Consider the following 25567-nt stretch of genomic DNA (forward strand, 5'->3'; position numbering starts at 1 on the left):
GTTACCTGTGGTCTTTACAAGGACTAATAATATGTGTCAAACATTTGTTGTTTCCACAGACAGAAAGCAGAGTCTCCAGTATCCAGCTGTCTGTCTTTGAAGAGTGACCGGTCCAAATTTAAGCCTCCATTGTTCAGTAATGAACCTGGACCCTCAGACACAAAGTAAGAGACTGCTTCTACTGTAAACTGACCTGAAGACAAAACTATGTTTCTTTTTTTGTTTTTATTTTCATTTTTCAAAGAACTCTAATTTTTGGGCAGGGGGGTATTCCATCAACGTAGCTAAGAATATCCAGACTAAGGTGTAATCTTGAAGTTTGACTAAACGCCAACCCGTTCCATCAAGTGAAATCAGCTGGCTCCAACTGACGATAATTCAAGCCTCAACTCATGCACGCGCCCAGGGAAAATAAAAAGCCCACGCTAGTCGAGTGCCGAAAATGTCAAAAAGCAAAGGAAAGGAGAGAGCGGAGACTTTTTCTGCAGCGGAGCAAACGCTCCTTATGGAAGTGTATGAGGACTATATGAGAGAAAAAGGCAATACTGCAGCGATTAATAAAGCAAGGCAGGTGGCGTGGCAGAATATTGCCGACAGGCTTAATGCGCAAGTGACAAAGAAAATTCAGCATTTCAGCATAATACAATGTTCTATAAATCCTGCATCAAAGGGACAAAATATATGTAGATAAGAACACCTGTTAAATCTATCAATTCAAGTCTGCCTAATGAAATTCACCAAATGTGTAAATTAATATTAGTGACAGACTATTTATCACATTTATCTACTGATTCCTATGTACATTTCAGATGATGCATTTAATCAGACTATTTTATGTCAATCATGGCATTTATCACATAATTGATTGTAGATTATAACATTTCCAAAATGATCAGTTTATAGGAAATAATCACGTTACATTTATCTATTGATTGTAGAAAATTCCATTTAGCAAATCCATCAGTTCAGTGGAGATGAGGAAAACTATGAAGTGAATGCAGGTGATAGTGAATCAATTATCTATTTCTCATCATTTGGGAGTCAACTGTGAGCTCTGTCCCTGATTATATCAAAATAAGGAAAATCCCCTTAAATGTATGGAATGTGCTGTAGGATGAGGAGCAGACAGACCACAATGGTGTGTGTCCCTTTTAATGTGGTTGTTTTGTGTCATGGTTAATTCATAAGTATAAAAGATAACCATATGTTAATGTGAACAAATCAAGCCCTATGCATGATGTATGGTGATGCTAGAAATAATCAAAATGAATAGAAAATACACCCTTTTTACCTCTCTGCAAACAGCTGCCTTACTTAGCCTCTCAGCATCACCAACACTATCCAGGAAAGAACTAGCAAAGAACCTCAGTGCAGTACAGACTGACTGCACAGTGGTCAGAGACTGGCTGCAGCGTGTGACCGTTATAATGTGTGTTCCAGCAAACTGCATAGACACACTATGCTCTGCCTGCTGAACCGGTACCTCTCCCACAGATAGGAGTCCGTCTGTATCAGTGGGCTGGTCCTGTCCTGGAAGACCCTTGGGTCTAGTGGTGGTTGGAAGGCCCTCTGTACAATGTGGGCCGCCTCATCAACAGGATCCTCGATGAAGGGGCATGCCATTATTTCCTAATTTACTCTCTGTTGCTCTGTCTCTGTGTCTCTCTGGGTGTGTCCCTCTCCTTCTCTGGCCGTTGTCAGTTGACCTTAATTGGCTGTGAATTTGCTAGCCAATTGGAAACACAGTGGGGTGGGGGTCGGAGAGCAATCACATATTCATGTAAATCTTTTTTTAATGCCTCAGTTTCATTTTATTATAGTTTTGTTTTTATTAAATTGATTATGGCTTTACTGTTGTAAGTGTTTTTTTTAATTATCTTATTTTTTATTCAATTTTAATTTGTTTTTTAATAGTTTTTTTTATTAATTATGTTATATATTTTATAATCTACATATTACTTTATCATTACATGACAGTTGTGAGTGTGTAAAAGCTCTGGCAGAACTGTCTTTTAGGTGTCTGTTCTTGTCTATTGAACATTTTTTGATCATAGATGGAGCTAATCCTCACCTTTATCCTGCTACAGACCAGGATTGCCCGGCAGCATAAGTTACCATGGTTACTAGGCTGAGATTCAGGTTAACCACCTTGATGGAACGGAGTTGTGGCTCAGTTTGATGGAATGGAAACCTGAGTTTAGCTTGATGTATCAGGCTTAGCCAGAACCATGGTTTCCATGGTTACCGATGTGAGGCTAATCTTAGCCACTTTGATTGAACAGAACTCTGGCTCACATTAGCCAGACTTGGCCATTTAAGACTGGATTTGCCTTTAGCCTGCTGATGGAATACCCCCCAGGACTTTTGTTTCATAATTCCACATTTATTTCCAGCTCTCTTAATATCCATTTCTGATATTCAAATGAATGGGGGTGGTCAACTCAGAGTCAGACCAAAGTTTCTGTTAAGTTTGACCAGTGTGTTGATTAAATGCTATTACACCTCCTAGCTACTAGGTGTCAGGGGTGGTTCCTATTAGACTAAAAAGTAGTGTTATGGTAGCAGGAGGAAGAGCACTATTAATTCAGGAAAACAACATGTATGAGGATGCATGATCTACCCAGTTCACAAATTAAAGTTCTTGATGTGAACTAAACAAGGACTATTTATTTATGGGAGACAATAAACAAAACATGGTACCAGTAGCTTGGAGTCTAGTTATATGGAGCACTGAATTTGGTGGTATACTGTTCAGACCACTAATGAAACAAGAATGAGCTAACTAGAGCACCCTGTGGTCCCTCTGCCTCACTCCACACCGCTAAGAGACTAAGTTAACTGGGAGGAGAGCAGATGTCAGATCCAGAGACGGATCCTCAGTCAGCAGCCATAGCAACTCAAATTCAGACAAAATCTGAGCTTTTGAGATAACCACACCCCCATTGATTTGAATATAGAGTGAGAGATATAGAGTTTTAGCACTCCTGGTTCCCTCGTCTTGAAGTCAGTGGTTTTTTAATGGGTGTTTGTTTAGATGTCTGAAATAAGGTCTGTGGTCAACACAAGTTAAAGGGACAAGGGTGACGCTTAGGCCCAATCCCATTTCTACCCCTTAAATCTTCCACTTGGTATTGAGTGCCCTCGTTTGCGAGATAACCCTTGATGAGGGAAGAGAGAAATATTAGGGTAGAAATCTTTCCCTAAGAAATGAGACACCACTTCATGCAAATCGGCGTGGCTGACGTGCAGGCGCACGTCACGCGTAGTAGCGACGCAAGATACCGTTTGTCATTCAGGTTTGAAATGCCGGCTCCAGCGCTTATGTTGTGGCGTGTGCTATGTTTATTCCTGTCTGATGAATCAACGGAGAAGAAATGCTGAAAACAGGAGGCGCCTACGACATCCTTGATGGACTTGGGCTCATCCTACTCTCCAGTGTGCTATGTGTGAGCTCAGTCCTGCGTGTTCTTTAATGAAGCAATAGGGAAGATGTTAGGTCTCAGTTAATGTAGTTTATTAAGCAGTAAAGGAATAAAATTACAGAGCTCTGGGTCTCAACTTCCGTCCTGACGAACAACAAGGTGTGTCAGTTCCACGAAGTCTGACCTCCTGTCCTTTCCCTGACCCAGTATATTTGAGCGTAACAGAGTGTCATTGTGCAGGCAAGGCGTTGTCCTCTTCTCATTGGCAGTTCCACTTCCTCCTTCACCACACCACGCCCCTGCCTCGTGTTAATCTGACTCCTTCCCGCTGGCGGTGGGGGCGTGGTTCCTGTTTTGAAAGACAAGAGAACAACACAACTCCCTACACGTGCTGTACCTTACTATCTGTACATCACTTTCTATTCTTTTTACCATATATGAAACTAATTATCTAAGCATTGCGGTATGTGCTCCTCTTCCTCTCCTGTACTTCTCCACTTCTGCAAAGCAAACACATTCAGATCAGCTGAAATCATCTCAGTATTCTCATTGTTCACATATCTAAAATTTATATAGTGAAACACAACTGATAGTAAAACACATAAAATCATTCTATTCCCAACATCCTCTAGTTCTGATTGATTTTATTTGGATAAGTTGATTTGTTTAAATATTTTGATGCTGTGTTTAACGGATGAGTTTACGTTAGTCCAACCATCTTTTGTTTTTATAGCCTACATTCCGATCGTACAGTAACAAATTGTAGTTTGCAAGGTGTTCTGGGAAATTTCATCTTCCACTTCGTTGAAAGTGTGGGTTGGGGGACTCCCTTGGAATCAAGAGTGGGTTTTAAGTGTTGGAAACCACTTCCACTACCTCAGTTCTGTTTTGGGACACCACTAGCCTAAACGTGAACGCGCACAACCAAGTGCAAGTGGGTATTTCTAGAGGAAGTGTGGGTATTGGGACAGGCCCTAACTTTCATGCCCCCCGTACAGATAAAGGTCAACCCTTTGCCTTAAGGCTCAGCTCCCTTTTCATCACAACTGTCTGGCACTGCACCTGCATCACTGCACGCAGCACCAAAGTGTCTGTCCATCTCACGCTCCATTTTAACCTCATTGGTGAACAAGACCCAGAAACACTTGAACTCCTTCACTTTGGGCAGTAACTCTCTCGTATGGGTCGGAGGACTTGTTGTGATGTTACCTCTGGTCTTTACAAGGACTAATAATATGTGTCAAACATTTGTTGTTTCCACAGACAGAGAGCAGAGTCTCCAGTACCCAGCTGTCTGTCTATGAAGAGTGACCGGTCCAAATTTAGTCCTCCATTGTTCAGTAATGAACCTGGACCCTCAGCCACAAAGTAAGAGACTGTTTCTACTGTAAACTGACCTGAAGACAAAACTATGTTTCTTTTTTTGTTTTTATTTTCATTTTTCAAAGACCTCTAATTTTTGGGCAGGACTTTTGTTTCATAATTCCACATTTATTTCCAGCTCTCTTAATATCCATTTCTGATATTCAGATGAATGGGGCGTGGTCAACTCAGAGTCAGACCAAAGTTTGACCAGTAGCTTGGAGTCTAGCTATATGGAGCACTGGATTTGGTGATATACTGTTCAGACCACTGATGAAACAAGAATGAGCGAACTAGAGCGCCCTGTGGTCCCTCTGCCTCACTCCACGCCGCTAAGAGACTAAGTTAACTGGGAGGAGAGCAGACGTCAGATCCAGAGACAGGTCCTCAGTCAGCAGCCATAGCAAGCCCGTTTCCACCGCAGGAACTTCGGGGTAATTTTACGGGGCCGGGGCTGTTGGTGCGTGTCTCCACCGCAGGAACCACCCCCGAAGGACAGAGTTCTGGAACTTTTACGGGGGTTAAACAAGTCCCTGTCTCGGAGTAGGTACTCAGAACGGCCCTGAAACTCCTGGCTGGGGCTTGGGGATTGCTTGGTGCTGATTGGATATACTCAAGGCGGGATGTAACGATTTGTAATTAATAACATGGTTATCGTAGATTAGCTGGGCTAACAGTTAGCTGTTAGCGGTGTCTGTAATAACTCAAAGGGTCTGTTAAAAAAAAAAAAATTCCAGCGGATATCTTAGTTACAACATGATTGAGCTAGCAAAGCAGTTTTGTGTTGCTATGTGTGGTATTTATTCAGTTTTGGGAAATCACGATGTCTAGAAAGCATCAGCTGACAGGGACAGCTAACAGCAGCAGCAAAGCTAACATCAGGACGTCATCTGTTAAAAGCCTCCCGTTGTCGGATCGACATGAAACTACTCAGTTAGCTCAATCATGTTGTAACTAAGACATCCGCTGGAAAAAATATTTTTTCACGGACTGTGACCGGTTATTACAGACACCGCTAATGGCTAACAGCATCCCTACGCCACTCGTCGCCCCGGTCAAAATGGTCGCGCAATGATTACGTCACATCCAGAGCCCGGTAATTTTACAGGAACCTTCCTCCCACTCCGCTCTCTCAGTGGAGACATGGCGGTTGAGAGGGCTGAGCGAGAGGACGTTCCTGTAGTAGTTCCTGGCCCCCAAATAGTACCAGGAACTTCTTCAGTGGAAACGTGCCTAGCAACTCAAATTCAGACAAAATCTGAGCTTTTGAGATAACCACACCTCCACTGATTTGAATATAGAGTACTCCAGGAGTGAGTCCTAGCACTCCTGGTTCCCTCGTCTTGAAGTCTGTGGTTTTTTAATGGGTGTTTGGTTAGATGTTTGAAATAAGGTCTGTGGTCAACAGAAGTTAAAGATACTTTCATGTTTTGCTCTTTGGAATAAAATATGTCAGTTAAAAGTGTATCTTCTGTTGCTAACAAGTGGCTAAATGAGACTACAGAAAATCATCGTGCCGAACACGACTTTACAGCCTCATTGTGGTAGCGACTTTAAGTCATGTGACCAAAGTGTTTATAGTCAAAGGTAAGCTTTTTACTAAGGTGATTATATTTTGGCTTCAAAAATATGTGTGTGTGTGTGTGTGTGTGTCTGTGTCTGTGTGTGTGCCTATGCAGGGACGAAACTTTGATTTCAGAGGTGTGGGGGCACAACTGGCTTGAGTCCTGGGGGGGGTGTCCCTCAGTGTAATTTCGAGTTAAACTAAAGCTTGAATTAATGAATATCTGCCCTACACCTCAAAGCGATATGAAGTTCAAAATATGTATAAAACTACTGCCTAGAGGCTTTTTAAATACAAAGTTGTCATAGACAGAAGTTTCACAGACACCTTTTTAAAGTTACTTTTACTGTAATTAATAGTTCAGTTAATTACAGGTACAGTTCAGGCCATCAAATCAATTGAGAAATTTTGCGTAGAAACAATAAAGATTGTGCAATAAAGCAAAATGTGGAAAGTGAACAGTAAAAGTCCTATTAAGTAAGTAAGAAATATGAAAAAAATAAACTTTTAAAATAAAAGTAAAACTCTTATGTCCCAGCCCCCTTTAGTTCCCTGCATTTTCTAGTTCAAGTAGTTTTCTATAATTGTATTACTTTTCAGTTCATTGTGTGCATTTGTTTATCTATGTACAAACATACAATTTGTCATGTCACTGTGCTTTTCTCATCATGTTAAGTGAAGAGTGGGCAGTGTACCACCATCATGATTCATCACCTCCATTTCTTTTTGCTCACAAAATGGAATGGAAGTGAAAAGGTAACAGGGTAATAAGCCACATCATTTAGTTTAATGGCATGAAGACAGAAAGTGACACAACACTAAACATATCAACATCAAGATGTATTTTACATTTTAGTCAAATATGACCACACAGATGTGCAAAATTAATCAAATATTTTTAAGCCTTCTCCCTGTGCTACCTATTGCAATACAGACAAAAACATTTTAGAGTATAAATAAGAGTAGTTCTGAAATAGCTGTGAAAATTATTCTGAGAGTCATTCTTATCCTATAGACATTTCCTTAGCCAGTTACAATTTCTCCTTACCTGTGAAGCCTTGGGCTGATAATTGGTGCTGCTGTCAGATCCCTGTCCTGATACCTGCCTGGTTTCTCCCTGTCCCTCTTCTATCTATTGCAATAATATGTATAATAAATGTGCAAAGCAAAATTCATAAATAGAATTAGGAATAGTAGTGGTGACAGCTGTGGAAATTATTCGCACAGTCACTTTTATGCTATAGATATTTTCTCTCAGCCAGTTATAGGGTTGGGATCCGGATCCGGTTCTTTTTTGGAACCGGGTCCAAAGTTCCGATTCCGTAACCGGTTCCATCACATTTGGAGTAACAGTTCCTGCAAACGGCTCCTAGATTGTAAAAAAAAAACACGTCACGTGCATTTCCATTAGAGTGTGGCACAGGCAGCATATTTCTGCCCGAACCTGACCGAGCCCGACATTATTAAATTACTAAAGCACTGAGTTTGTGTCACACAGTTGTTATGGTTACAGGCTATTTAACAGGCCAGGCGTGCGCCGTGGGTGCTCAGCGGAGAGGGAGACCTCCGTGTTTGAGACGGGAGCGGGTGGCGGGAGGTCCGAGCCGGCTTCCAGCAAGAGGAGAGGGAAAAATATAACAAAATAAGATAAAATAGGAAAACCTGTCTCCCTCTTATATTTTATTTTCAGCGTTTAATCAAGGCAGAGGCTGGCGGCAGGAGGTCCGCTTCCAGCGAGGAGAGAGGTAGAAACAAACAGCCAATGTGTGTGTGTGTTCTGTTCAGGTGTTGTCACGTAAATAACAGTGCCCAAGCATGAATGCATATAAGTATTTTTTATTACATTGCTGTGGTTAATTTGAGGTAATAGTGTTACTGTAGAAATCAGAGAATCACTTTTTGTTGTTATATATTCTCAGGGAGATGATACAAGCTCTAAATCTGAAATACACACCACACACAAATGTGTATTTTCATCTAATTGTACTGTGCAACATTTACGGCCTATTTCCACCAGATGCGTGTTGGTTGCGTCTCCGCTCTGGCATGGCAGTGGAGCCGATAGGATTCAGTTCTAGTCAATGTGTGCGTTTCCACCGGCTGCGGCTGTGCTGCGTTCCGGCTCCGTCTCAGCTGCGGCACTCCGGAGCCCTCCGCAACAGATATGCAGGACATCTATTTTTGCCGGACGCTGGAGCACAACGCAGCAATTTAGCACAGAGCAGATCGTGCGGGGCAGGAAGTCGTGCACAGAAACAAAATAAAACATCTGGTTAATTTTCAAAATAAAATACACAGTGTTCACGGCGGATCATATCTCCCTGCGCTACACCTTGAAAACTACATAATGGGCAGAGGCAGGCCTGAAGTCAACAGGTCAGAGGTTTTCAGACGTCATTTCACCCCGTGAACACCATGGACGAGGAGATATTAATCATGGCAGTGCACCGAGATGTTTTCCGGCGGAGCTGCACCGCACCGCACAGCAAACGCAGCTGGTGGGTATTGACGGATGGCGGAGCACGCAGCGGATAACCAGCTCTGCCGTTCTGCAACAGACACGCATCCAGTGGAAATCTGGCGTTAGAATAATGTTTTTGTATTTGTATGATTGCATTTGTGTTTATTATATACTTGTTTAGGTATAGCAAGTATAATGAATATAATGTGGGAATTGGTACAGAATCGGACCGTTAGAAGGAATCGTTAAAATGATAACGAGTCCGAACCCTAGCCAGTTATAATCTCTCCTTACCTGTGAAGATCCTGCATGATCATCCTTGCTGGCCTCTGGTCCACTGTATCCTCCCTGACCCTACTCTTTACATTGTGACAATAAAGATTAAAAAAAATATGTGCAAAGCAATAGTGAGCACAAATTCTTATTAAGGAGGAGTGGGTTTATTCCTAGTATGAAACTAGCTAGCAAGTGATTTAACATAGGTAACAATAACATTAGTATTCTTGTTAACTAGCTGAACTTGATATATTGGCATCTATTAATTAGTCATCATTTAGCTAACATTATCTTCATGCAAAAGCACTACTCAACTTACATGGTTTGTTTGGAAGAAACTGTGCAAGGTGTTTTGCTTCTTGCTGGCTGGTTTGCTGAAAATAGTTAACACAGCAGCACTGTCCAGCAGCACACGTCTCCTCTGTGACTGATTCAAATCACAACAGGACAGCATAGGCGTTTCTCAATACTCAAGTTCAGCAGTTCGGACTTGTGGACTTGGCAAGTTCAAACTTCCCAAGAACGGGAGAATGGGAGGACGGGAGTACAGTCATTTCTGCTTTTGGAACAGCAGCAAACTTGATGATGTCACCACCTCCGCTCGCCTTGGCTGTTGTACTGTGTTGTATACATGCATTTAGAGTAAAACAATATAAACACAGCCCTGCGGCTTTTCATAGACACTGTAAGAAATTAATATGTATATGTTTTTAACGTTTCAACATACATATATGTAACTGACACACAAAAACATATAAATAGCCAAAATATTTTCATAAAATATCTCATAAAACCTTTTCCCCACAGCTGGCTTCTGATTATAATCAAAAGTCAAGTGCGGGGAAAGTTTGTGGAGAGTTGTGAGCATTGGCGAGTTGGAAATCAAAAATCAATAATTGACATGGATAATTGACATTGGTGCAGTTATTGCAGCAGGATTTCTGTACCTGGAGGATGGGGATGAGATGTGCTATGCTTGCATTTCTCTGTTGTTTGATATGTTTGTCCAGTTGTGGACAAAGTACCTAGAAAAAGTAGAAATATCACAACAAAGAACAAAAACTTGAGTAAAAGTATCTGGGTATTGTCAGCAGAATGTAGGACTACTTCAGATGAAGAGTTCAAAGTGCTCATGATGCACAGTGACCCAGTTTCAAGTGTTGTGATCATCATATACATGAATATGTTTGGGTATTAATTGATCAGCGTCGGCTACATGTGAGCAGCATTTAAATGTTGTCATGGTAGAACTGATTTTAACACCTGTCACTGGTGCACTAGTCTGATCTATAACAACACACAGCAACTTGTAAATATGAAACAACAACATATAAAACAAACTATGTGAAAAGTAACTATAGCTATCAGATAAATGTAGCTGGAGTAGAATGTACAGTATTTCCCTCTAAGTAAATGGAAATACCCAAAGTACATCAAATTTGTACTTAAGTACAGTAGCTACTTGAGTAAATATACTTAGTTACTGTCCATCACTGCATTTGTCTCATCATTATGCTTTCTGTCTACATGTTTATGGAGACTTGACAGTTTACTTGGTGCACCTAGAAAAAACAACAGCAGTTTAATATTCAGTCTGACATTTTATTGAAGTGTTGAGTTGTAGATTGTGGTGCTGTTGAACTGTACTGGATTACACTGACAGCAGTTTGTCATTTAGTCTGTCCTCACCAATATAAATGGATCAAACAGGTCAGATGTGAAGAGGAAAAGTTTATTCAGACATCAGGTATACAATTCATATCAGATAATCAATATTTAAAATGCTGTTGAATAAATACTACAATAAAGACAATTAATCTTTAAATACAATAAATAAATTACAATAAATTATTAAAATCATTATTGAATGGTAAAAACATATGAAAAAGCAAAAGAATACAAAGAACAACAATAATATAAGAATATATCTTACACTGAGACTGAATGTTGCTCATTAGACATTCCCCAAACGAATTACATTTCATATTTAACCACTACAGAGATATCAGCCACGAGTTTCAAAAGGACTACCCGAGAGAGGCTGCTCTCAGTGGGACACACGTTTATTATGTATGAGCGCTGACACCGCTGTCATCTAGTGGACCTCAGTCACATTCAGCTGGGCTCTATATTAAAACATCGACCACGGGTCTGACGTTTAAACTACGCATGAAAACACTACGTTCTGTGACAAAACAACAGTCACATATCGGTAATTAAGGCTTGCAATTGTGCGCCCTCACTCACCATTTCCAGTGGTTGTTTGCGAAATGCATCCTGGGATACCTAGCTGTCTAAGTCCACACAAGTCTGCTCCGATGCATCCCCGGTGAAATGGGTGTGGCGAGAACACATCCGGGAATTTGGACTGAACTTGGCTAGATGTGAACCTTGAATTGGAACAGTACTTGGGCTGTGACTGATGACATGTCCACAAGAACACAAGTCCGCACATGAACGCATATTGAGAAACGGCTCACCACCTACTCATGGTGCGTTTAAAGACAGCTAGGAAAACACGTTACCACATATTAAAAACGAATTGAACGTTGTAACGGCTGTAAAAAGTGCAGGGGACGGAGGGCACAGATACGGGAAGTGTGGGGGACATGTTCAGTAATGAACTGGACCCTCTGTTGAAAACAATGGGGGTGTTTTTGGCCTCTTAAAAGCTGTCTCTCAGTGGACCAAAAATTTACTCAAGAGGTTTTCATCATTTTAACTGCCAGTGGTTACGTGTGAATAAAGCAAATAATTTTCAGCACAGTTTGCAGGACGAGATCTAAATAATGTGTTCATCTCCACAGAGAGAAGAAGAGGAGTCATGTTTCTGTGGAGGAGCAGCCGTCCTGCTGTAGTTTGTGTCAGGACGTCCTGAAGGATCCAGTCTCTACCAGCTGTGGACACTGGTTCTGCAGACAGTGCATCAGCTCATACTGGGACCAGTCTGCTTCATCAGGAGACTCCTCCTGTCCCCAGTGTGGAGAAAGATCCAGAACAAGAGCTGGACTGCAGACAGCCAGTCAGACCAGCACTGTACAAAGTAAGACTGTACATCTGTCTGCTGATGTCATCATGTCTGAAAACAGGATTCTTCTTGGTTTATTTGTGTTGTAAAGTGTAGACATGAAAGATTTTATCAAACTAATGTATAAAACCTTCATTTGTTTGTGTTACTTGTTTTAATGTTGGTCATGAAAATAATCAGAGTCCAGATTTATTTCTTTAGTCTGACATGTTTCCTTCTCTTTCAGCAGACAGTGGTCTGCAGGAGGTTTTAGATGAACATAAGATCAGTCTGAGGAGGAGATGTGAACGTGTGACTGAAGGAAGTGATGAAACAGGAAGTGAAACCCTCCTCAACAGGATCTACACTGAGCTCTACATCACAGAGGGACAGAGTGAAGAGGTTAATACCCAACATGAGGTGAAGCAGCTTGAGAGAGCTTCTAAGATGAAGACCCTCCATGAAACTCCAATCAAGTGTCAGCACATCTTTAAAGCCTTACCTGAGCAACAGAAACACATCAGAGTGGTTCTGACCAACGGCGTCGCTGGCGTTGGAAAAACCTTCACAGTGCAGAAGTTCACTCTGGACTGGGCCGAGGGTTTGGAAAACCAAGATGTCAGTCTGGTGATTCTGCTTTCGTTCAGGGAGCTGAACTTGATCAGAGATGAGAAGTTGAGTCTTCTCACTCTGCTCTGTGTTTTCCATCCAACATTACAGAAGGTCACAGCAGAGGAGCTCGCTGTCTGTAAAGTTCTGTTCATCTTTGACGGCCTGGATGAAAGCAGACTGTCTCTGGATTTCCACAACAATGAGGTTGTGACTGATGTCACACAGAAGTCATCAGTCAACGTGCTGTTGACAAACCTCATCAAGGGGAAGCTGCTTCCCTCGGCTCTGGTCTGGATAACTTCCCGACCTGCAGCAGCCAATCAGATCCCTCCTGCATGTGTTGACAGGGTAACAGAAGTACGAGGCTTCACTGACGCCCAGAAGGAGAAGTACTTCAGGAGGAGAGTCAGTGATGAAGAGCGGTCCAGCAGAATCATCTCACACATGAAGACATCCAGGAGCCTCCACATCATGTGTCTAATCCCAGTCTTCTGCTGGATCACTGCTACAGTTCTGGATCACATGTTGACTACAGAGCAGAGAGGAGAGCTGCCCAAGACCCTGACTGACCTGTACTCACACTTCCTGCTGGTTCAGACAAAGAGGAAGAAGCACAAGTATGATGAGGACATGAGACCAGTCCACAGGAGCTGGAGGCTGACAGGGACGTTCTTCTGAAGCTGGGGAGGCTGGCGTTTGAACATCTGGAGAAAGGAAACATCATGTTCTACCAAGAAGACCTGGAGCGCTGTGGTCTTGATGTCACAGAGGCCTCGGTGTACTCAGGAGTTTGTACAGAGATCTTCAAAAGAGAGTCTGTGATCTTCCAGAAAACAGTCTACTGCTTTGTTCATCTGAGCGTTCAGGAGTTTCTGGCTGCAGTCTACCTGTTCCACTGTTTCACCAACAGGAACACAAAGGTACTGGAGGACTTCCTGGGGACAGACGAGGATAATTACAGATCCCTGGATGTCTTCTTACAGAGAGCCATGAAGAAATCCCTCCAAAGTAAAAATGGTCACCTGGATCTGTTTGTCCGCTTCCTTCATGGCCTCTCTCTGGAGTCCAACCAGAGACTGTTAGGAGGCCTTTTGGGTCAGACAGACAACAGTCCAGAAATCATCCAGAGAGCCATCAACAACCTGAAGGAGATGAACACAAACAAGATCTCTCCTGACAGAAGCATCAACATCTTCCACTGTCTGCTGGAGATAAACGACCTCTCAATACATCAGGAGATCCAAGAGTTCCTGAAGTCAGAGAACAGATCAGAGAAGGAACTCTCAGAGATCCACTGCTCAGCTCTGGCCTACATGCTGCAGATGTCAGAGGAGGTTCTGGATGAGTTGGACCTGAACAAATACAACACAACAAGGGAGGGACAACGGAGACTGATTCCAGCTGTGAGGAACTGCAGAAAGGCTGGGTAAGTCCAGATGTGATTAACATCATAAAACATTGTAGATTAGTAGTTTAATTCTTCAAATATACACACTATGAAATTGTTATTATTCATTAAATGTTCAAATGATGTGTCTGTTGTATTTTGTCACAGATGTTCTTGAGCTGTTTCAAATGCTGTGAGTGCAAAACATGTAGATGTTTCAGTTGGTTGTGTTTATAGCTGTTGAGTTAATGAACACAGTTTTTCTATTGATTTCTAATCATTGTTCCAGTTGACAGTTTTTCAGCTTTATGTGATGGAGGCGCCATGTGAACCTGATAAAACAAATGATGGACTTCAGAGGTTGTTGTTGAGGTTTTATCACAGCAGCATTTCATCACAGTATGGCAGTATTTGATGGTTCTGAGTGAAAGCAGTAAAGTTATTACTCCATAAACAGATTGTGTAAGGTGTTTTATAGAATCAGACATGCAGATAATACCTGAGTTTATTCACCACTATGCTTAAACATTTAAAATAAGATCTGTATCATTTGCCAAAGGAGATTTCTGAAGTCCTAAAAACTGCTTTTATCCAGTTGTTGCTATCTCTTTTTTCATGCCTCGGTGCCGGCGACAGTCGTGGCCAGAGGCATCATGTTTTTGGGTTGTCAGTCTGTCCACGACATCTCAAGAACACCTTGAGAGGATTTCTTTAAATTTGTCACAAACGTCCAGTTGGACTTAAGAATGAACTGATTAGATTTCGGTGGTCAAAGGTCAAGATCACTGTGACCTCACAAAATATGTTTTTGGCCATAAGTCAAGAATTCATTCACTAATTATGACAAAACTTCACACTAATGTCTAACAGGATAAAATAATGAAGTGATGAGATTTTATATCCAAAAGGTCAAAGGTCACCTTCACTGTGACATCATCATGTTCTGCATAAAACACTTCTCTGGTCATTATTAAAGGTCATATCTCAGGAACAGAAGGGGAGACATTTGGTCAGAGACTGAGTTGGTGACACTGATCTTGAAACTGTGCTGATTGTATAGATCTTCTGTGCTGTCGGGTTGAAGATGTGTGTGAAGCGTCTGTGTTTTAGAATAAGTAGCTTCTTTGCAGCAACATCCATATTTGAATCATTGTCTACTGTCATGGACACATATGAGTCTGGACAGACATGGATGTAAACTGTAAGTGTAACTTGACTGGTGAAGCATACGACCACGAGGCAGTAATTCTGGTCATGAATCAGCTTTTAATTAGTTTGAATTCTCTGTGTTCTTTTTTTATTCTTAACTATTTTCAGTCCATCAAAACAGGATATTTCAAACTGTTTTATCATCAAATCCATAAAGTAAATATAAAGTGTCTCTTTGACAATAACAGATTTTGTAATATATGTGTCATGTCAGATTTATTGCGTGTGGACTCTCAGAGACTGACTGTGAAGTCGTGGCCTCAGCTCTGAAGTCCAACCCCTCCCATCTGAGAGAGCTGGACCTGAGCTACAACTACAACCTGCAGGATTCAGGAGTGAAGCAGCTGTGTGCTGGACTGGAGAGTCCAAACTGTAGACTGGAGACTCTGAGGTCAGTTCACTTGCTTATGTAGGTGTTTGTTTGTTTGTTTTTGGATATATATAATATAAATCCTTGACTGAGGTTATAAAGCTTTCAGTGTTTTCAGAAATGTTGTGTCTTTCCAAATGGCTGAACAGTTGGTTATGAAAGGCAGAGAAATGATGATTTAGAACATTTAGACACCATCAAGTTTGAGATTTATCCAAACAGAATTTAAGATTCCTGAGGTTCTGAGGTTTCTTTGTTTTCATGTTAACGTTACATAATCATTTGAAGTCACAGACCTTTAGACTGCAACAATAAGGTCACTGTGACCTCACAAAATATGTTTTTGGCCATAACTCAAGAATTCATATGCTAATGATGATAAAACTTCACACTAATGTCTAACAGGATAAAATAATCAATGATGACATTTTATTCCAAAAGGTCAAAGGTCAACTTCACTGTGACATCATCATGTTCTGCATAAAACACTTCTCTGGTCATTATTAAACGTCATATCTCAGGAACAGAAGGGGAGACATTTGGTCAGAGACTGAGTTGGTGACACTGATCTTGGGTGTCCACCTTGAAATGATGTTGATTGTATAGATCTTCTGTGCTGTCGGGGGACAATGGATGTGAAGTATCCATGTTTTTACAGACATGGATGTAATAAGAAACTTGACTGGTGCACAGAGGCATACATTTTATTATAACAGACTCTGAAGATTAATTCCAGCACTTTCGTAAATGTTCTATATAAGTCAAGCACTTTGATATGTCCTATGTTAATGTCATCTGTTTAAAGCCCTGTGTAGACAGCAAGCATCTCAGACGTTTTGTTATCTTAGCCGCCATCTTGCCTGTAAGGAAGTCAGGAGGGACAACTCCAGCGGTCACAGCTGAGCAGCATGTGTTGTTGTCTAGAGTCACAGCTGTAATGCAGTCGCCTGGCAGAGGTCTGCACTCTACTGAGTGCACTTTGTAGTTGATGTCTGTAATCATTCCTTCTGTCCATACTGTGTGTGAAGCAGTCCCTTTATAACCTGACTCCAGTGTTACCAGATGGAGGACAAAATCCACAGTCTTGTTCTGTGTCAAAGTTCAGTTTAAACTAATATGAGGCTTCAGACGTCTGAGTTACAGTCAGTATTTAGTGTTTGACAGTGTTTTTCTTGTTGAGCTGCAGAGGAGGAACAGTAACTCAAAGAGGGAGTTTGGTGCTAAACAGTCTGTAACTTTGGTCCACACCCTCTTGATTTGGATAACTCAGACTGCTGAAGCTTCATATTAGTTTCATCTGAACTTATGAAGACATTTCTTACAGTGTAGCTGAGTTAAGAAGAGACCACTTCACACTCAGTATGGACAGGAGGAATATTTACTGCCACCAATAACTCTTTTAATGTGCATGTGGCTGTTGAACAACTTGAACAAATGTGTCCCTCTCCTTTTTATTCCATATACAAATACAGTATGAAGGTCATGTAAGAAATGAATGAATGAACAGTTTTTAGTCCAACGTGTCTGATTTGATATTGATCCTCTAAATACAGACTTGACTGAGATGTGTGTGTGTGTGTGCATGTGTGTGTGCGTGTGTGTGTGGTAGAGAGATAGAGTGTGTTATTAGTTACTGTTAATGTCACTTGTTATGCTTCTGTGCATTGACAGCTCTTCCTTATTCTGTTTCTGCATTATGTGATGTTCCTCTGTCAGATATGTGACTACTTTGTTTTATTATTTCAAATGTGACACTAAAAACATTGCTACTTTTACTACAGTAATTTGCACCTGTTTAGAAATGTGTCATCACCAATAGCTAAAACAAACAAGTTTCCAATAGGTTGCCTGCTGCTGAAAATGTCTGGGCCATCAACATTTTCCTGTTGTGCATCCTGTTGGGATCAGCACAATAACACAATGACAAAGTCACTCTACTCAGTTTAGGGCAAAGCTCATTGATCAGGACATAGTAATGTTGAGCTACACATTTAACACCTGAACACATCTGCTTGTTTTATTGATGATTTTTATCTACATCATTTATTCTTTATTCAGACTGGGGAGCTGCAGTTTGTCAGAGATCAGCTGTGTTTCTCTGGCCTCAGCTCTGAAGTCCAACTCCTCCCATCTGAGAGAGCTGAAGCTGAGTGACAACTACAAGCTGCAGGATTCAGGAGTGAAGCAGCTGTGTGATTTTCTGGAGAGTCCACACTGTAAACTGGAGACTCTGAGGTCAGACACCATTTTTTACTCCTGTGCTGAGATTATTATGATGTGAAAGTTGTGTTGACACTAAACTGCAGACATCAGGCTGATATTATACTGATCCACAATGAAGTCTATTTGTCTTGTTCAGTGGTTTAATCCATTGACTGTGACAGAGCAATGTGGAGCTAAAACCTTAAAGATAAACTCAGCAGGATCTTCCTTAAAAACAGTGTATAGACTCATACAGAAATAATCCCTCTCAATCATCACTTATGAGCCACTCTCAGTGTGTGGTGGTGTATTTATCTGCAGAGACTCTGCCCTCTGCCTGTGTTTTCTTACTTTCTTCTTATTTTTCTGTGTTTGCGAAGTTTCTGGGCGTGTACCCCCACAGCGCTCAGGTGAGCTCAGGGCTTTATAAAAAGGTGGTGACCAGATGCCAGACTGTAAGCAGCAGGAATCAAAGAGATACAACACCTGAAAACACAAATATAGTGAGAAGAAATGCCAAACAAGAATGAATCTGGGGTCGGCTTTTACTTTCACTTTCACTGGCAAGTGTGTTTACAAAGTGTAAGCAACAATCCTGCATAGTATAACTTTAATTGAAGTAGAAAAACTGAGTTGAAAATTCACTCCTAACCTTTAAAGCAGGCCTATTCAGTTGGCGGCCTGCAGGCTATATCAGGACCAGAAGCAACCTCAGAGTGGCTGGGTAGGGATTGGTGTGGAGACTCTGTATTAAACAGCCCCGGGCAAAATGAATCAAGACTGTAGTACTAATAAGCTCCGCTGTTATCGTCTCTTTCACTGTTACTGTGTAAAGTTTTGGTTTCATGTATCATCATGCTGCAGACTCAATAAAACCTTGAGCAGTAAAAAGCCAGTGCTTTATCAATACACGTGTTCAGCATGTAGAAAGACATATTTCAATCTGCTCTGTCCCTCATTCACTGCCGTTATGGTTTACAATCACATTTTACACAAGCACATCACACTAGTGGGACCAATAGCAAATAGTTAAAGCAAACTAAAATGAAAGCTGTGTGTATGTAGTCTGTTTAACTTAGTTTGTCACTTCTATTAAAATGTACCTGAGACAGCCTACCTGTGGACAGTGAGTGTCCTCAGTAGAGGTGGGACAGAGAGCAGGATGAATGACTGATACTGATGTCTGTTCTTCATGCTTATCATGCTTCATGTCAGGAGTAATATTTATTTTATTGACATGTTAGGTTTGTTTCCAGTGAGATATTATTGAGTTTATATAGTGACTTTGTTGTTGTAAACATGACTGTTGCTGCCATAGACTGTATAAAACTATATCCTGTGTATTTTCATAAACACTTGACCTTAAAGCTAAACGTCAGGAAGTGTGTGTGTGTGTGTGTGTGTGTGTGTGTGTGTGGTAGAGAGATAGAGTGTGTTATTAGTTACTGTTAATGTCACTTGTTATGCTTCTGTGCATTGACAGCTCTTCTTTATTCTGTTTCTGCATTATGTGATGTTCCTCTGTCAGATATGTGACTACTTTGTTTTATTATTTCAAATGTGACACTAAAAACATTGCTACTTTTACTACAGTAATTTGCACCTGTGTAGAAATGTGTCATCACCAATAGCTAAAACAAAAAAGTTTCCTATAGGTTGCCTGCTGCTGAAAATGTCTGGCCCATCAACATTTTCTGGTTTAAAATCCGGCCCAGTTGAATTTGTAATTGAACAGCCCTGCTTTAAAGACTTGATTTCAACTTAAATTTACCCTCATGATTCTTTAAATAAGTGATTTGTGTTTGGCTGCACAACATGAGTTAGTGATGATGGAGCCACTGGTGGAGCTGGCAGAGTTTAAGAGGTGAAGTCACTACATCTTTATTGAAGTAGCAGCACGTTGTCAATGATATTTATGAGAGCTGTTTTTCACTTTTTGTATTTTCCAGTCTTTAACCTGCATCCTGTTGGGATCAGCACAATAACACAATGACAAAGTCACTCTACTCAGTTTAGGGCAAAGCTCATTGATCAGGACATAGTAATGTTGAGCTACACATTTAACACCTGAACACATCTGATTGTTTTATTAATGATTTTTATCTACATCATTTATTCTTCATTCAGACTGAGTTACTGCAGTTTGTCAGAGATCAGCTGTGTTTCATTGGCCTCAGCTCTGAAGTTCAACCCTTCCCATCTGAGAGAGCTGGACCTGAGTAACAACAAGCTGGAGGATTCAGGGGTGAAACAGCTGTGTGGTTTTCTGGAGAGTCCACACTGTAAACTGGAGACTCTGAGGTCAGACACCATTTTTTACTCCTGTGCTGAGATTATTATGATGTGAAAGTTGTGATGACACTAAACTGCAGACATCAGGCTGATATTATACTGATCCACAATGAAGTCTATTTGTCTTGTTCAGTGGTTTAATCCATTGACTGTTGCAGAGCAATGTGGAGCTAAAACCTTAAAGATAAACTCTGCAGGATCTTTCTTAAAAACAGTGTATAGACTCATACAGAAATAATCCCTCTCAATCATCACTTATGAGCCACTCTCAGTGTGTGGTGGTGTATTTATCTGCAGAGACTCTGCCCTCTGCCTGTGTTAGGTGAGCTCAGGGCTTTATAAAAAGGTGGGGACCAGATGCCAGACTGTAAGCAGCAGGAATCAAAGAGATACAACACCTGAAAACACAAATATAGTGAGAAGAAATGCCAAACAAGAATGAATCTGGGGTTGGCTTTTACTTTCACTGGCAAGTGTGTTTACAAAGTGTAAGCAACAATCCTGCATAGTATAACTTTAATTGAAGTAGAAAAACTGAGTTGAAAATTCACTCCTAACCTTTAAAGCAGGCCTATTCAGTTGGTGGCCTGCAGGCTATATCAGGACCAGAAGCAACCTCAGAGTGGCTGGGTAGGGATTGGTGTGGAGACTCTGTATTAAACAGCCCGGGACAAAATGAATCAAGACTGTAGTACTAATAAGCTCCGCTGTTATCGCTTTCACTGTTACTTTGTAAAGTTTTGGTTTCATGTATCATCATGCTGCAGACTCAATAAAACCTTGAGCAGTAAAAAGCCAGTGCTTTATCAATACATGTGTTCAGCATGTAGAAAGACATATTTCAATCTGCTCTGTCCCTCATTTACCGCTGTTATGGTTTACAGTCACATTTTACACAAGCATATCACACTATTGCGACCAATAGCAAATAGTTAAAGCAAACTAAAATGAAAGCTGTGTGTATGTAGTCTGTTTAACTTAGTTTGTCACTTCTCTTAAAATGTACCTGAGACAGCCTACCTGTGGACAGTGAGTGTCCTCAGTAGAGGTGGGACAGAGAGCAGGATGAATGACTGATACTGATGTCTGTTCTTCATGCTTATATAACGTAACTCAGTGTTGTGATGTCAGGAGTAATATTTATTTTATTGACATGTTAGGTTTGTTTCCAGTGAGATATTATTGAGTTTATATAGTGACTTTGTTGTTGTAAACATGACTGTTGCTGCCATAGACTGTATAAAACTATATCCTGTGTATTTTCATAAACACTTGACCTTAAAGGTAAATGTCAGGAAGTGTGTGTGTGTGTGTGTGTGTGTGTGTGTGTGTGTGTGTGTGTGTGTGCATCCTGTTGGGATCAGCACAATAACACAATGACAAAGTCACTCTACTCAGTTTAGGGCAAAGCTCATTGATCAGGACATAGTAATGTTGAGCTACACATTTAACACCTGAACACATCTGATTGTTTTATTAATGATTTTTATCTACATCATTTATTCTTTATTCAGACTGTGGAGGTGCAGTTTGTCAGAGATCAGCTGTGTTTCTTTGGCCTCAGCTCTTAAGTCCAACCCCTCCCATCTGAGAGAGCTGGACCTGAGAGACAACAACCTGCAGGATTCAGGAGTGAAGCTGCTGTGTGATCTGAAGGAGAGTCCACATTGTAAACTGGAGACTCTGAGGTCAGTAGAGGGTTGGAGTGGGTCCATGCTGGTTTCAGCAGTATTATATTAAACACAGTTAGTATCAGAGCAATGATCCAGTACTTCCTGTAAACCTCAGACCTTTCTTTATACTGGATGTGCTGCATCACTGACTGACAGCTGGTTTATAACTTCTCTTGTCTTCTTCTCTCATCAGCTGGAAGCCAACTATTGTGGATGTGTTGAGAGGATCAGCTGTGTCCTGATGATCCAGAAACGTTGAAGCTGCAGCATCAGTTCTGTGTGCTCTTACCAACATATCTAACAGTGGACAATATTTATGAATCTAAAAAGGATGAAAAATAGAAAAAAAACAAAACAAAACAAAAAACAATTATGTATGAAATGGCCAGCAGTAATCCTTTCATTTCACTTTTAATTAATAACTAAAAACTAATTTGACATCACACTTTGACTAGACCTGTGAAGTTTAGTACAAAAATATTCACCTGTCCTCGTTTTCACAGGCACTCAATGTCAATAATTTTTCAATACAATTGTACACCACTTTACATTATTTTCAATAATCACTAACTATTCAATGGTAGAAAATTAAAAACTAAAAAAGAATGTGATGTAATTTTGTGCTCACTCTACACACATAGGATTATACTTTATGAAACAACACAAGTCCACTATTTGCTGGCAAAGAATGACACAAGTTCCCTCTTGGATAGCATAGAGCGATAATCACACTCCAGCATGGATGAATTAATGAAATTAGTCAAATTAGTAATACTTATGAGAAAGATATAAAAATCTCTACATAATAGCCTCTTGAACCATGATATGTTTTAATTTTGTAACAAATCATGAAGGCCCAACTTTGGTGAATTTGTTTACTAACTACTTTCAAGGAACACAAAGAAACACACAAACACAAAGGAAAAAAACAACTACAATAGTCATAGAAATAAAATAGCCAGGCTTCAGACTTTTATCAGACTTTTAGTGGACATCAGAGTGGACATTTAAAACTTGTCAGTCAAAAAGGAAAGCCCTCCTCTTCCTAGGTTTCCCAAGCACTGGATGTCAATCAACTCAATTTTTGAAAGTGACTTTGTGCTGACCTACAACCATAGGATAACAGAATAAATACTAAAAAATCAAAAGAAAGGAAAGTTTTTTTAAAAGCAGTATTTATAAGAATACACTTCGTTTTGTATATTATTACTTTATGAAACAACAGGTCCACAACAAGTCCACTATTTGCTGGCACAGAATGACACAAGTTCCCTCTTGGATAGCATAGAGCGACAATCATACTCCAGCATGGATGAATTAAAAAGTCAAGTCAAATTAACAATACTTATAATACCCTCTTGAACCATGATATGTTTTATTTTTGTAACAAATCATGAAGGCCCAACTTTGGTGAATATCCTTTACTAGCTAATTTCAAGCTTTAGACTATATTAAACTGAAGGGCCATCCAGAGAGCAGCAGAATAATAATCAGAATAAAGAAAACAACTAGTATAACTTTTATCAGACTTTAAGTGGGCATCAGAGTGGTCATATAAAACTTTTCAGTCAAAAAGGAAAACCTTCCTCTTCCTACTTTTCACAAGCACTGGATGTCAATTAAGTCATTTTTTGAAAGTGACTTTGTGCTTAACGCAAACCTATAGGATAATAGAATAAGTACTTAAAAATCTGAAGAAAGGGAGACTTAAAAAAGCTGTATTTATAGGAATACACTTTGATTTGTATTTGTATGTTTGTATTTGTATGAATTGTTTATACAATGAATTTTCTTGAAAATACACATTATGTAGAAATCTTGCATTGCATGAATCTATCTTGAAGAGAAAAACTAATCTATTTGGGTATGAATCACAGATCCCATATTGTAGTCAAAAATGTGATATTTACACTAACTTTTCTTAATTGAAGGACTGTGCCAATTAAATTGTGTTGTGCTTGAGTTAATGAAATGGGCACTGAAATATTCAGTGTCTTGATGGAGTTAACCTTAATCCTCTCTCAGAATCAAAACAACAGGATGCAGACCTTTAAAGAAGACTTCATTTATGGAATCTTGTTTTGAAGTTTGACTCTATAACAAAAAAGATAGATTTTATATATTGACTCAAGTCCCCTTTTTGCTTGTACAAAATGACACAGGTCCGCGCTTGAATATGATGCAGCGACATACACACTCCTTCATGGATGTGAATAAAGTGTCTGGCTCCTGTGAACAATATTGAAGTTAAAATGAATGATTTAAGATGTAAGATTTGCAGGAAATGTCACCCAAGCCTGCATGACCAAACAAAAAAGATAGATTTTTATGTTTTTAGGTGTTTTGAGGAAATGAAGAGGAGACACACCGAAGGGAGGGATGTATCGATACACTAATACTGCATAGATTTTTTTTTTACGATTCACGTTCATTTTTTTTTTACAGATAAAGGCTGTCTGAAGTGATGCACTCACATCTTACATTAAAGTCTGATGCATGAGTGAATCTTTACACTCTATTGACATTGACTGACAACAGTTACTTCTGATATCTTAGCGTATCTACTACCAAGGACAAGGAAATATTGTTGCAGTCTGTCATTATAAGAAACACAAACTTAATTTTCTAAATTCAGGCACTGTGTCATTTAACTTGTCTTGTGTTTGTGTTATGGTAATGATGAGCATTGAAAGGTTCAGTGTCTGTCATGATGGAGTTAACCATTGTATAGATGGACTGAAGTCCCTCTTTGTTTGAACAAACGACACAGGTCCACTGTTGATTACTATCGAGCGATATTCACACTCCCTCATGGATGTAGATCTGAAATATAACAGAGATGATTTTTTTTTTTTTTTAATATATTTTTGGGGCATTTATGCCTTTAATGCACAGGACAGGTAAGTATGAAAAGGGGAGAGAGAGAGGGGATGACATGCAGCAAAGGGGCACAAGCTGGATTTGAACCCGGGCACTGCGGCAACAGCCTTGTACATGGGGCGCCTGCTCTACCACTAAGCCACCGACACCCCAACAGAGATGAATTTTATGAACATACTCCAAAGTTATCAGATATTTAAGTATATGTGTTTAATACCTAGCTGTCTACAGGTTTGATAGGCTACATTATGCTGTCAGAGAAAATGATATGTTTTGCCATGGGAATATGGAAAATGTTTGGTCTTGTTTGCTATGAGCAAAATTTGCTAAAGTTTTTGTAATTAATTAATCAATTAATTGATCATTAATGTTACCAGTGTTCAATTGAGGAAAGTGCTTAAAATTGTCGTTGGAGTTTTTTCACCCTGGGCTTCAGGTTGGAAATTTAAGTCTCCAAACTTTGAAGACTTGGTTGACTTTAAAATGGTACAAATCATGTATGGAGCAGAAAAGAAAAAAATAAAACAATCAAACAAACAAAAACCAATCACAGTTATTACATGGAAGCTTCAGGCCAAATCTGTCTGTCAAAGTGTCTGTCCAAAAAATTTTATACACAGAAATTTTCTAGTGCATATCCATATTAAATTCATCATTATATATTTGATCCTCACCACTGAGATGAGAAAATATATATACTTAAAATTTAAAACACCATTGTTGTGAGGAACTGAAAACATGTAGAACATTCTGTTTGTTTAAACAAAGGTTTAAAAATAACATGCTGCATAAATATGACAATAGATGATGAGAGAGCAACATTGGCATAGTGAGGGAAAGGGTACAGAAA

The 25567-nt window shown here is 40.0% G+C and overlaps 1 pseudogene; it reads left to right on the top strand.

The window, feature by feature from the left end:
* LOC125884152 (NACHT, LRR and PYD domains-containing protein 12-like) overlaps positions 1-25567 on the top strand; it is an 88426-nt pseudogene that overhangs the window by 3528 nt on the left and 59331 nt on the right.

The sequence above is a fragment of the Epinephelus fuscoguttatus genome, linkage group LG23, assembly GCF_011397635.1.
Source record: "Epinephelus fuscoguttatus linkage group LG23, E.fuscoguttatus.final_Chr_v1".
In the NCBI taxonomy this organism is placed as follows: domain Eukaryota; kingdom Metazoa; phylum Chordata; class Actinopteri; order Perciformes; family Serranidae; genus Epinephelus; species Epinephelus fuscoguttatus.